The sequence below is a fragment of the Protopterus annectens genome, chromosome 4.part1 (assembly GCF_019279795.1).
Source record: "Protopterus annectens isolate FY-2018-M chromosome 4.part1, PAN1.0, whole genome shotgun sequence".
NCBI lineage: Eukaryota > Metazoa > Chordata > Ceratodontiformes > Protopteridae > Protopterus > Protopterus annectens.
The window spans coordinates 492,956,105-492,969,144 of NC_056734.1; positions in this window are offsets into that span (position 1 = coordinate 492,956,105).

Genomic DNA, 13,040 nt, shown 5'->3' on the forward strand with positions numbered 1-13,040 from the left:
TAACTGCATTAACAGTGATAGTCACTTGTACCAACAGGCAATTCTGAATGTTCCTGTGATCCACCCCATTTGACTAAATGCAATGACCCTTTGTAGCCTCCATTTGAGTATTTATTTGAGTACTTGCCCCGCCCCTTTCATCTGCATCATCTGTGATCTACATCACTATATCTTTTGTGGACCAAACATAATTATGCCTCTTCCTGTCAGTGCAGGTCTTATACATCCTAGAGTGTTTTTGTCAGCACTGTGTTAAGCTTGACCAATGCATGTTAAAATATAGGAGTAATCCTTCTGTGAATGCTGTAATCTTAGAAATGGTCACCAAATAGTACTGCAATGGAGTCTTTAGTTCTGGGATCCTGGATGCAGTGTGTGTACAAAAGATACAAGAAATGGTGAAACATGTCCCTTACTTCTTGTTGTGTTTCGCACTTGTTGTAGTCATGACATTTCCTCCTGTTAATAGCAGTGAATTACCTGTTTGTGATTTTTACCTATGCTCTGCATTTCGTAACATTAGCAAACAGCCTTCAGAAATGCAAACATTTAGTCAAACTGAATTAAAATGTGGATTTTAATGAGGCATAAGTAACTTACAGCCCAAAAGCAGCATGGCCTGTCATATTTCTAATATGTTGTCCAGTTCAAAAAAAAAATAGAAAGCAAACATAACTGCCAGAAATGTGTCTTGGGGAAAGTGAAGAGCATATAAACTGCTGGTCACTCAAAAGAAGAATTAATTTTGTCTTAACAAGATAGTAGTGTCATGTAGAATGAGAAAGTAATAGTTAAAAGCACTGACACTGTTCACTGAAGTAGTCAGAGAAATTACTTTGTCACTAAAGGGGAAAAGTTACAGAAATCCTGCAAGCACTACCTTTCATAGATGTGTACAAGCAAAGCATATTAGAATTCATGCCAGAGATGAAGGCAACAATTACTGTGTCTCTGCACTAGGTACAATTGTAATAATTCTTGTAAGTTAGAAGGAGAGTTGACCCTAATGTAGTCCATTTTTACCTTCGTATAGGTCTCTGAAACAAAAGGAAAGATGTCTTAAGTGGGATGGGGAAAAAACATATCTTTTTGACTGGTACATATGCAACCTAGAGATGATGTACTGTGAAAAAAGAGATTAATTGCACAATAAAGCTGCAGTAGTGATGGGTTAATAAACATGATATCATTTTTATTGTTGCCTTTTCCCCTTCACTGCCTGGCAACCATCATCATTTCTACTTTGATCATTTATCCCATTTGTTTGACTCTGCAATGAGAGCTGATCATGGGAGACATTCGACCAGGAAACCATCAGAGTTCTTCCCTAACCCTTTCCACAGTGTTGATGTGCATGGTGGCATATGTGTATGCCTACTATGCCTTCCTTTGTGGGTGAGCATGTTCATACACATAAACCATTGAAGGCTCCTGAATGAAAACTGCATGGCCTAAATGCTGCATGCCATGCACATCTTCACCAGTAGATGTCAGCATTGCAGTATGACGGACTGCCCCCACCCATATGCTCAGAATGGGCAAGTTTTCCTTTCCTTTCCTTTTCCTTTTCTTTCCTTTTCCTTTTCCTTTCCTTTCCTCTCCTTTCCTTTCCTTTTCATTTCCTTTCCTTTGCTTTCCTTTCCTTTCCCTTTTCATTTCCTTTCCTTTCCTTTTCCTTTCCTCTCCTTTCCTTTTTTCCTTTCCTTTCCTTTCCTCTCCTTTCATTTCCTTTGCTTTCTTTTCATTTCCTTTCCTTTTCCTTTCCTTTTTTCCTTTCCTTTCCTTTCCTTTTCTTTTCTTTTCCTTTCCTTTCCTTTGCTTTCCTTTCCTTTCATTTCCTTTCCTCTCCTTTCCTCTCCTTTCCTTTTTTCCTTTCCTTTCCTTTTCTTTTCCTTTCCTTTCCTATCCTTTCCTTTCCTTTCCTTTTCCTTTCCTGCTCTTTAAACTTCCACGCTATGAACTGAACTTAGGTTATCTTGTCCATTGCCAATGCTTTATTCCCCTGTGCCATGACGCTGGTCTTTCATGAACATGGTGTTGTTAACTATACAGAAAAAGAAAACTCAAGGACATGCAAGCATCAATCAGAATGTTGGCTCATGGCTGAAACATTTCCTACAGAAATGCAAGTGTATAAGCAAGTTTACACAATCCATGAGAAGGTGGGAAAAACAGCTAACAGAATTATGTCACTGATGTATGCACTTATGACTAGAAAGTCAGTGACCGCTTAAAAATACTATAAAATCCAAAACACCTAAACAGCATGTAGATAAAGTCAATATTTTCTGGGAAAGTCATTACATTCAACTGACAGGGTCACACCATCCATGATAAGCACCAAGTTTCTATTCACTTTTAATAAATGTTCGCTCTGTGCACACAAGATTATGTCTCTTATACTTCACAAGTAACTGTAACCTAGCATGATGACATGCCCATACACCTGAGTTCATGAGAAGTTTTATATTCTCTGAGAAAAAAAAACAGCACTCAAGCAAGAGCTGTGCTTCCTGGCTTGCTTAGTTACCTGGTTAACAAATAAAAACTTAAATCTTCCATACTTAAATTAGTATCTCTTTTACCTACATTCACATATCAGCTGAGAGCTTGGTGTATGCTGTACAGTAAGCCCATCTTACGGAATTGTATTAAACTGTTGGAAAGTAGGTATTAAAATATGTAATTGGTGTTCTGGGATTATAGTAAAGTCGCTATATGTTATAAAATTGGATGACATTTGCAAATGTTATGTACTTCACTGTGAATTCTCTTTCATATTTCAAACCATTACATCACTGTTTAAGGCAGGAAGAGCAGGTCAGGCAAGTGTTTAATAGATTAGAACACAGTTATTCATTATATTCCTGATATTTACACATTTATACGTCTGAGATGTGGTCTTGTCTATTGGATGCAGTTCTCGTTAATTTGGACAATGTGATACATGGTGTCAGTGGTAAAAATGCACATGATTCATAAATTGGTCACATCTAGAGTAGCAGCAGGCATTTCTGAGGTCTGTTGGTAGGATGACACTTAGTTTTGTCAGGTGAATACTTTGACTGTTATGTGATTGCAGTATTGCAGGATGTGCAATGTTCTTTATTTGCTTTGCACAAGGTTGCAGTTGAAGTACTGATTTCCTGCTATATACTCTTACAATATGATAGTTAGCTGATTATACTAGTACAAATGCAGTTATAGAGCATCAGTAACAATTTTTATCTTACTTTGGTTTGAGTTGTGTGTTATATGTACATTGTTATGTCACAGTGCATGCGGGTTATAAGCTGTGGCATTCCCTTTGTTCTGGTGTGGATGGCACATCAGCTGTACCATTTTCCAGGTGATGGTGCTGTGTTCACAACTACTTGTGCACCTTTGTGGTGTTCAGTGCCAGAACAAATGCTGTACATTGGAAAATGGTACTATAATGGCATATATGATTACAGAGGTGGAACTTTTCATCCGTGTGCTTGGTGGATTAGATTTTGCACATACATTCTTTGTTTAACCTCTTACGTTTACTTCTGGACTATGAGTAGACCTTTCAACTGTCCCTAATTTGGAGGATCATTCATATTTTCAGGCCATATTTACCTCTGCACATGATGTACCTATTTTTTGAGGCATTTCCCACTCCCAAAATGTTCTGAATCCTCCTCATCACATGTGATTTTTGAGGCTGTCTAGTACACAGAAAACTGCACTGTATGATAGGTATACTAGTGGTGACAATAATTTAAGGAAGTAGGACTCACATCTTGCAAATCCCATTTCTAAAGCAAAAATAAATTATCTTATGTGGCAGAATTTTGTAATACAGTTCATTAACATCTATAGACTTTATGCACTCTTTGATAATATGCTTATATTTACCCATCATTTTTGTCACTTTCTGTTTTCAAATGTGTTTCTGTGTAGTACCCACATTCTTACTAGAAAGTAGGAAGAGTTATGTGATATTTGTTATTCAAATGTTATGCTAATTAGATACCCAGATTTTTAGTTGGATGTTCTTATTCATGAAAGGCATTTGTTCCTATTTTCACTGCTGGTTTAGAGGTATGAGAGTGAGATATTCAGTTTATTTCTAATCACAATTATTTTTTCCTTTTACTGTATATTTAGTTTACACTAAAGTTCAACCACTGGGGTTTACCTGTAAACTTAGCATTGTATTTCTGTTGGCTAGGGACCAATGTCTCTGCATACATTAAGATGTAAATAGAAATTATCCATAAATTCAATGGTGCTTGCTACTGGGTCCTTTTAGGGGGGCTTCTTTAACTGCATCAAGTCATCAGCTAGCTGTAAAATATATACCTTTGAAAAATCTTTAAAACCATAGGATCGGTGGCCAGTTGGGTTTGGTCCTCATTGTAAATACCACTGACTGGTGATCAGATCCTAACAGTGATGGGATAACTATGGGTGTAGAACATAATGGGCCTTTATTTATGACAATCAGAGCCAGTATACTTTAGCCCCTAGTTGGGAAGTGCAGTATTTGATACAGAGAGTTTGCCCTGATAAAATCCAGGAATTGTTGTGCATAGTATTTGTAGTAGTGTAAGTTTTCCTATTTTTAGATGGAGGAGGACTCAGGCTTGTTTAAGTATGCATTGATACACTGGAAAATATTAGGGTACAACCCAACACCCTAATAATGGGCAATTTCAACTACCCCACCATTAACTGGGAAAACTACTCATGGAACAAACTCTTTTGCTCAACGTTTTCTGAAATTCATAAATTCCAACGCCTTGGATCAAGTTATCCACACCCCCACCAGGGGCAGCAATATCCTAGACCTGGTCATTATCAGCACACCAGAGGTCAATTCCTCGTTGATCATATCCAACCACAAGATAATCACCCTAGACATCCACATCCCGCTCCCACCCCCCCATTAGGGAAACCACCATAGTAAATGTCTCCAAAGACAACTTCACACTTCTTAAGACAGAAGTGGCAAACTTCATGACACCCATGCCGAAGGACAATAGAGGTATGACTACTGAATCCTACATAAATGCATTTTATCAGCACTTACACAAGTGTATGGATCATGCTATCCCTAACAGAACCAAGATGCTATCCTTCAAAAAAAGGAAGCCAATCTGGTGATCCCCTGCCATAAACAAATTCTACAACAGAAGAAAGAAACTGTTGCAAAAAAGAGTAAAATCCCATGATTGGAGGAACTCCCTGATCAGCCTCAGTAAGAAGCTGAGATCCCTCATAAAATCCTTCAAAACTAATTACAAAAACAAAATTGCCACTGATTCTAAAGACATCCACAAAGCATTCTACAACTATGTCAAGAATCTCAATGGCAACACTCAGATCTGTTCTGAGTTACAGCACAATGACACTAAATATACAGAACCAACTGATATTGCCAAGATCCTGGCAGATAGGTTCAGTGCTAACTTTACCCCCCCCCCCCGCTCACCCCCTAAATAGCCCATCTCTATACCGGAAGAATGCAAAGTTCCTGTAATCATGGCTGCACAGGTAAAAAACACACTATCCAAAGCCAAGAACACAGCATCCAGACAACATCCCAGGCTGCGTTCTACACAAACTACAGAATGAACTGGCTCCCCACCTAAGCACCATATTCAATCATAGCCTCACCTAAGGCTTTGTGCCCACTAAATGGTGCACAGTGACAGTTATCCCACTCCACAAAGGGGAAGCCACCACAGACCCCAGGAACTACTGCCCCATTAGCCTAACATGCCTGGTCTGCAAGGCCAGGGAACGTATCACCAGTACTTTATTTATGTCAGTGTGTGGTTTTGTGAATTTTTGTGATATTAAAACGAAGGATTAATTTGCAGCCTGTTATTCCTTACGTATGCTTTGTGGAACATTCAAGTGATTGGTGGAGGACAGCCCTTTATGGTACAGCGACGGAGGTTTTTTCCCTATACTAAGGCCAGGGAACGTATCATCAAGGAACTTATAAACAAAGACATTATTAATCTCCAAATTCTGGACCCCACCCAGTTTGGGTTTGTAAAAGGCAGATCATGTCTCCTAAACCTGATAGACTTCTTTGAAGCAGTCACCAAAGCCATAGACGAGGGTAAGGTGGTTCACACAGCCTATCTAGATCTCGCCAAGGCTTTTGACACCATCCCCGACTTTGGAATTATAGATGAACTCACTAAACAAGGTATAAATCCCTATGTCACAAGATAGGTTGCCAACTGGCTCACTGACAGAACCCACACTGTGAAAGTAGCGTATTCCAAATCCGACTTCAGACCAGTGACAGGTGGAGTACCACAGGGTTCATTCCTGGGTCCTCTCCTGTTTGGTATCTACTTTTCTGAAGTATAGGCTAACACAGAAGGTCTTTGGCTAATGAAGTTCGCAGATGACTGCAAACTAGGAGCCATAACTGAAACTCCTAACGATGTGGACATCCTACAAAAGAGCCTCACTGAGACAGAGCCCTGGTGTCAAAGTCATGGCCTCAAGCTCAATGCCAAAAAGTGCATTGGCATCCCCTTTGGTAAAACTTTGTACCCATGAGCTACCACATAGGTGTAAGTCTACTTAACACCGAAAGTGTGATAAGTGACCTTAGGACACAGGTGGACAGTAGTCTCTCCTTTGATAATCACATCACCACAGTAGTCAGGAAATCCTTCTACGTGGCACACTTCATCACAAAAGGTTTCTCATCCAGGAAAAAAGAGGTCATTGTTCCCCTCTACTCATCACTCATTAGACCCATTATAGAGTAAAACGTCCCTTTTGGTATGTACCTCACAAGACATTTACAACAACTGGAAAGGTGGCAGAAATACCTCACAAATTGGATTACTGGCCTCAAACAGATGCCCTTACGCAGACCATCGCAAAAAACTCCAGCTTTACTCCGTCACATATTGCCTACTCAGAGGTGATCTCTGCCTAACATACAAAGCTATGTCAAACTCAGAGCTGTTGGACATGCTCCACTTAAAGAAATCTCAATACCTCTGAGCTACACACTCTAGGGACCTAAACCTTGTCACCACAATAACCAGAACATGCTGGAGGGATAGATGCCTGTCCCAGAGACTTTCCATACTCACGAACAAACTACCTATCTATATCAAACAAAACTCCTCATTAGCACTCTTCAAGAAAAATCTTGATGGTTGGATGGGAAACAGGAAATTCACCCCAGGGATCACTTCTGTGTCTCTGCTCAACAGGGGCACAAGAGAATAATTTTCTTGGGTGGCGAAAGCCAGGGTACTTTTTTGGCTAGGCTTATATAGACAATAGGTCCAATAGCCTAGTACCTACCTATGAACCTTCCTATGATGGCTATGGGTGCCATAAAGGGGGTCTGTAGTTGGTTGATATTTAATCTGAGATCTTAAGGTAGGGTTCTGTAACTGGCTAAGATATAGTTAGAGACCTTAAGATGGGGGTTCTGTAGCTGGTTAATATATAGTAAGAGAACCTATGGTAGGGTGTTCTGTAGTTGGCTAATATATAGTAAGAGATCTTAAGATAGGGGATTCTGTAGTTAGCTAATATATAGTAGGAGATCTTAAGATAGGGGATTATGTAGTTGGCTAATTAATATATAGTAAGAGATCTTAAGACGGGGGTTTATATTTGGTTAATATATAGTAGAAGATTATAAGATAGGGGGTTCTGCAGTTGGTTAATATATAGTAGGAGATCTTAAGACAGGGGATTCTGTAGTTGGTTAATATATAGTAGGAGATCCTAAGATGAGGGTTCTGTAGCTAGCTAATATTTAGTAAGATATCTTAAGATAGGGGGTTCTCTCATTGGCTAATATATAGTAAGAGATCTTAAGATAGGGAGTTCTGTAGTCGGTTAATATATAGTAGGAGATCTTAAGATAGGGGGATCTGTAACTGGCTAATATACAGTAAGAGATCTTAAGATGGGGGATTCTACAGTTGGTTAATATATAGTAAAAGATATTAAGATAGGGGGTTCTGCAGTTGGCTAATAGATAGTAAGAGATCTTAAGATAGGGGCTTCTGGTTAATATATAGAAGGAGATCTTAAGATAGGGGGTTCTGTAGTTGGCTAATATATAGTAAGAAAATTTAAGATTGAGGTTCTGTCGTTGGATAAGATCTGGTAAAAGATCTTAGTGACAGTAACTAGGATGTGTAGAAGCTTAAGGCCAGTGTCTCGCTGGCCGTAACTAGGATATGTAGAAGCTTAAGGCCAGTGTCTCGCTGTTCATGTCTTGAAGTAATGAGATTTTATAGGAATATGGACACAACACCACCTGCATTGCAGCTATTCCCAGAGTGGTAGGCATTGAGTCATGGTAGGGAAAGTGCATTATCACTGCATTAGAACCATGTCAGGATGATGCAGATATCAATATTTCTAAGATAAGAAAGGCTTGTAATAAGTGGAATGTCTTATTTAGGTTTCTAGCATTGACTAGTACTACCTTTATAAAGTCCAATTTTGTCTAACTAGGTTAGTAGACAGAGGAGATCAAAAATGCCTCGAAAGGCATTATGTTAGTGGAAAAAGCAATAAAAGTACAGAGGACAAAGATTCAGGTAGGAGTGACAACCATCTCTGCTAACATGCTGAGCTACAAAGTATTCACCTATGTTTCCTTTTATAACTAGTACTTTTCAGGATTACAAATCAGTAATTTTATTCTGCTCACCATCTGGGGTCATCAGGCACCATACTCTACTAACCTTATCTGCAGTAACACTAAAGCACAATGCAGCACAACATTACAACGGGAAATAAAACAATAGTATATAAAAATAACAATGCATAGTTGTAAACACCATTAATATCCACATAAATCAATCTCAAACAAAGAAATGTGATGCAGTTATAAATATTATTAATAATCACTACCAGTACATGGCATTAGACAACAGGCAAAATGTATATCGTCAGTCTGATTGGAGAACAAATATTCCCCATCAAGGTGTTAAAGTTAAGGTAAAGCCTGGTTAAAAAACAAGTCCACTACTTCATGACAACGCATTAAATTATATTGTCACACTTTAAGAGTGTTTCATGACACGTTAACTACCATGATGCATCTTGCCCTAGTCATTTCATATTTATTTAGGCCATATTTTAAATAAAAAGCATATCTTTTTAGTCAAATCGCAACAAATAAATTTAGAATTTTCTCTCAGTGAAGCCAACTAATGGCTCTTCCATAGACTTCAATGGATGCACCATTCTTTCTTTTATTTTTTTTTCTGCACCTGTGTAAAGTGCATCCATTAAAGACTATGGATGCATTTCACATTTTCACTGAGTTGATATCATTGAGGTTAAAGACCATCTTTAACTTTCAGTGGCATTGGTACAGTGAAAACAAATTTTGTGACTGGTGATTAAAGATAATGTTAGAAGAAAAACATTCGCCAATTGGGAAAATGTTACTTGGCACTTTATGCATCATATGGGATTGTGCTAATAGGTAAGTCATCGAATATGACAGTACACTTTAAGCTGCTGTGAAGCTCAGAAAAAAAAAAAAGAAATAACCATCATCTCTTAACACTCATTAAGTGCCGTTTAGAAAAAAAATGAACTAGCAAATGTAACTGCAGTAGTAGACACCAAAACTTGCTTGGGAGAGGAACCAAGAGACACAGAAAGACAGAGAGGAAAAGAGACAACAGTGAGCAAGTAAGAGAGAGAGAGCGAGTGAGCGTGCATAGCTCTTAACTTTCCACAAGAATTTGGAACTGGAGAGGTTTTTTTATCACTATGTATTATTGAGTAACTGTAATCCTCAGCAATGCATCAGAAAATACAGAAGGCATTTTAAGTATGTTCTGCAAAATCAGGGGAGGTTGGGCCTGGTGGGTGGTGGAGTTGAGATGCATTGCACTGCAGAATTTTTTAAAAAATTTTCATTCATTTGATCATGATGACAGGTGATGCATATTCAGTCAAGAAAGTGGCTGTAGTTGCTGAGCATATCTGTGTGTGTGCATATATATTTGTGTGTATGTGTGATCTCTGCCTCTGAGAGAGTATATCTGCATGACTTTGTGTGTGTATTTGTGTGTGTGTGTGTGTGTGCACGCGTGTGTGTTTGTGTGTGTGTGTGTGTGTGTGTGTGTGTGTGTGTGTGTGTGTGTGTGTGTGTGTGTGTGTGTGTGTGTGTGTGTGTGTGTGTGTGTGTGTGTGTGTGTGTGTGTGTGTGTGTGTTGAAATTAAATAGTTATGTAGTTTATACTTTGGTTGTAAAATACTTCCTCCAACAGCAATTACATATGCTACAACAACTTTGAAATATTAGATGGAGGAGCTATTCATTTTACATCGCTACTTGTAGCCACCAACATTACTTTTAAAAATTGTAATGTACAGCATACCAGTAATTATCAAAGAAATGCACTAATAAACACCACTAGAAAGATTAATAGCCACCTCTGGAACACTCATAGCAGTATTAACATACCTAACACTATACCTTTATCCCACTTTTTTCATCTGATATGCTCTACAGTCTGTATGCAGGTGACTTAAAAATGGGTAAACTGATTACACATGTTACAGATAGGGCATGTCTGCAAAATAACTTGACTATATTGACCATTTGGGCACAGGAGAATAATATGTTGATTAATCGAAAACTAAGCACCTAAGATCTGGGAATATAAAGTGAAAGGTGAATATTTAACACTGTTCAATATGCAGACAACACCACTATAATCTGTGCAGCCCCTACACTCAATCACCTCCTCTACCTAACACAAGAATGCTTCTCACTAGCCGAAACATGGTTTACCAATCACCAACTTATTCTTAATCCAACCAATACAAAATTACTCCTCTTCAGCTCTCATACATCCTTATCCCTAACAGACAACTTTGCCATCGCCTCCAACAACAAAACTGTTATTGCCCCATCCACCCACACCAAACTGCTAGGTGTAGAAATAGACAACCACCTCAGATTTGATTTGCACATTGCCCAAACCATAAAAAAAGTTCACAAAAATCTTGGACTGCTCTACCATAATAAACACTATCTCTCAAAGCAATAAAAAACAACAATAGCCAGGACACATCTGCTATCTACCTTGCTTTACACTTCCCCTGTGCTCACAAACCTTCGTAAAACGGACCTAAGCAAACTTGAATCCTGCTATAATAAGATAGCTAGATTTGCCACAGAATCACCTTACAAAACACATCACTGTGAATCTCTCAGCAAACTTAACTGGTTAGAACTCCGTCTGTCACTGCAATTAAATCAACTCTTACTAGCACACAAAATATTAAATCACTCAGACAAAATCCCAGCTCTTCAACATCTTATACATCCTCACGCCTCAACTAGAACCCTGAGCTATAGCACCCAAAATCATCTACAGGCCACCAAATCTAACAATGAGGCAGGAAAAGCTGTCTACAGCTACTCAACCTCTAAACTCTGGAACTCCTTCCCTACACACCTAATAACCAACAACACTACCACTCAATTTAAGAAACTCCTTAAAGTTCACTTCATGAACAACAGACTAAGCTCCTGTCTCACCACAGGATAAAAAACTTAGATTACAACTAACTCCCATATACCACAATAATAACTGTTATTCTCTCACCCTATCCATGGTCCAATCATGACCACATGCAATGAAATGCCTTTAACTCCCAAAAACCACTACCAAGTACATTTCCAATAAATCCAATGACCACTGAATGTATAGCTTGTCATATTTGGAATGTGCAATGTAATGTCTTATCTAATGATGTTCTTACTTACTTTGAGGGTGTGTAATATGCTGTCATTTCATTGGAATGTTAGTTTTACCTCTAAGGAAAAGTTAATTCAAAATCTGTACGATTGTGTGAATGTATGTTCTTGAGCTTTTCTCCCCAGGCCTCCACTGAAAATGGACCTGTGTCCAGTTGGACTTTCCCGGTTATCAAATGTAAAATAAAATAAAATAAATAAATAAATACAGCACACAGTGATTAAAATGGTAGATTAATTTAAGGACCTGGTTATATGAGTAGATCCAGCTATGAGTTTTTCTAATCATATCAACCAACTGGTTAATGACAGTTATAAAACTATAGGTTGCATAAAGAGATTGATAAAGTCTAGGAAATCATAAATGATAAACTTATTGTTTGTTAATTACATTAGACTCTACCTGCATATGGAATATTTTATTATTATTTATTTATTTATTTTACATTTGTTGACTGGGCTAGTCCAACTGGATATATGTCCATTTTCAGTAGAGGCCCGGGGAGAAAAGCTCCATAAAAAGACATGCACAAAAACAGAGCAGTTAACTACAATTGCAGGATACTTGAAGACAATAACATGTGTTCCATTTATTTTTTTTTGAGTGCAAGAAGAAGAAAATAGAAAGAGGATTTAAACAGGTGGGAAGATACCAAAGGAAAGTAATAAACAGGAACAGGAGAACAGGCCAGATAATAATAGAATTGGAAGAATTAGTATAAGGGTAATGACTAAAGATAAGGCAGAAATAAGGCCAATTCAGTTGTTCCTAGTTTCAATAAGTGAACATCTAATGTAGGGGCCTTACAGTGGCTGTGAAGAGAGATATAAGTGGTAGTAGCCTAGGGTAACAGTAAGAGATACTCTAGTCGGGGTTGGTACAGAGACATAGCCAGTGGGTTGTAAGGTATGACTTGAGTTTCTTTTTAAATAAAGAAGTAGAAGAAAGAGAAGTGACTGCACTAGGAAGTAGGTTCCAGCTTTTTCCCATAGTGTTAGAGAAAAGGGCTTTTCCTGCTTTATTGTTCAGTTTTTGGGTAGTTATGAGTGGCTTGTTTGCAGAGCGCACGTTTGTTAGATTTTTATATGGGCTGATTAGACTTGTGAGAATTGGTGTATTGCCTGGATAATACAGTATTTTATGGGAAATAACCAGTTGGTGAAAAAGAATTTGATTTTGCAATTCTAGCCAACCCAGTTGATTAAGATTTAGGCAGTGGTGGGTTCTAAATGGGAAGCTAGTAGCAAATCTGGCTATGTTGTTGTAAGACAG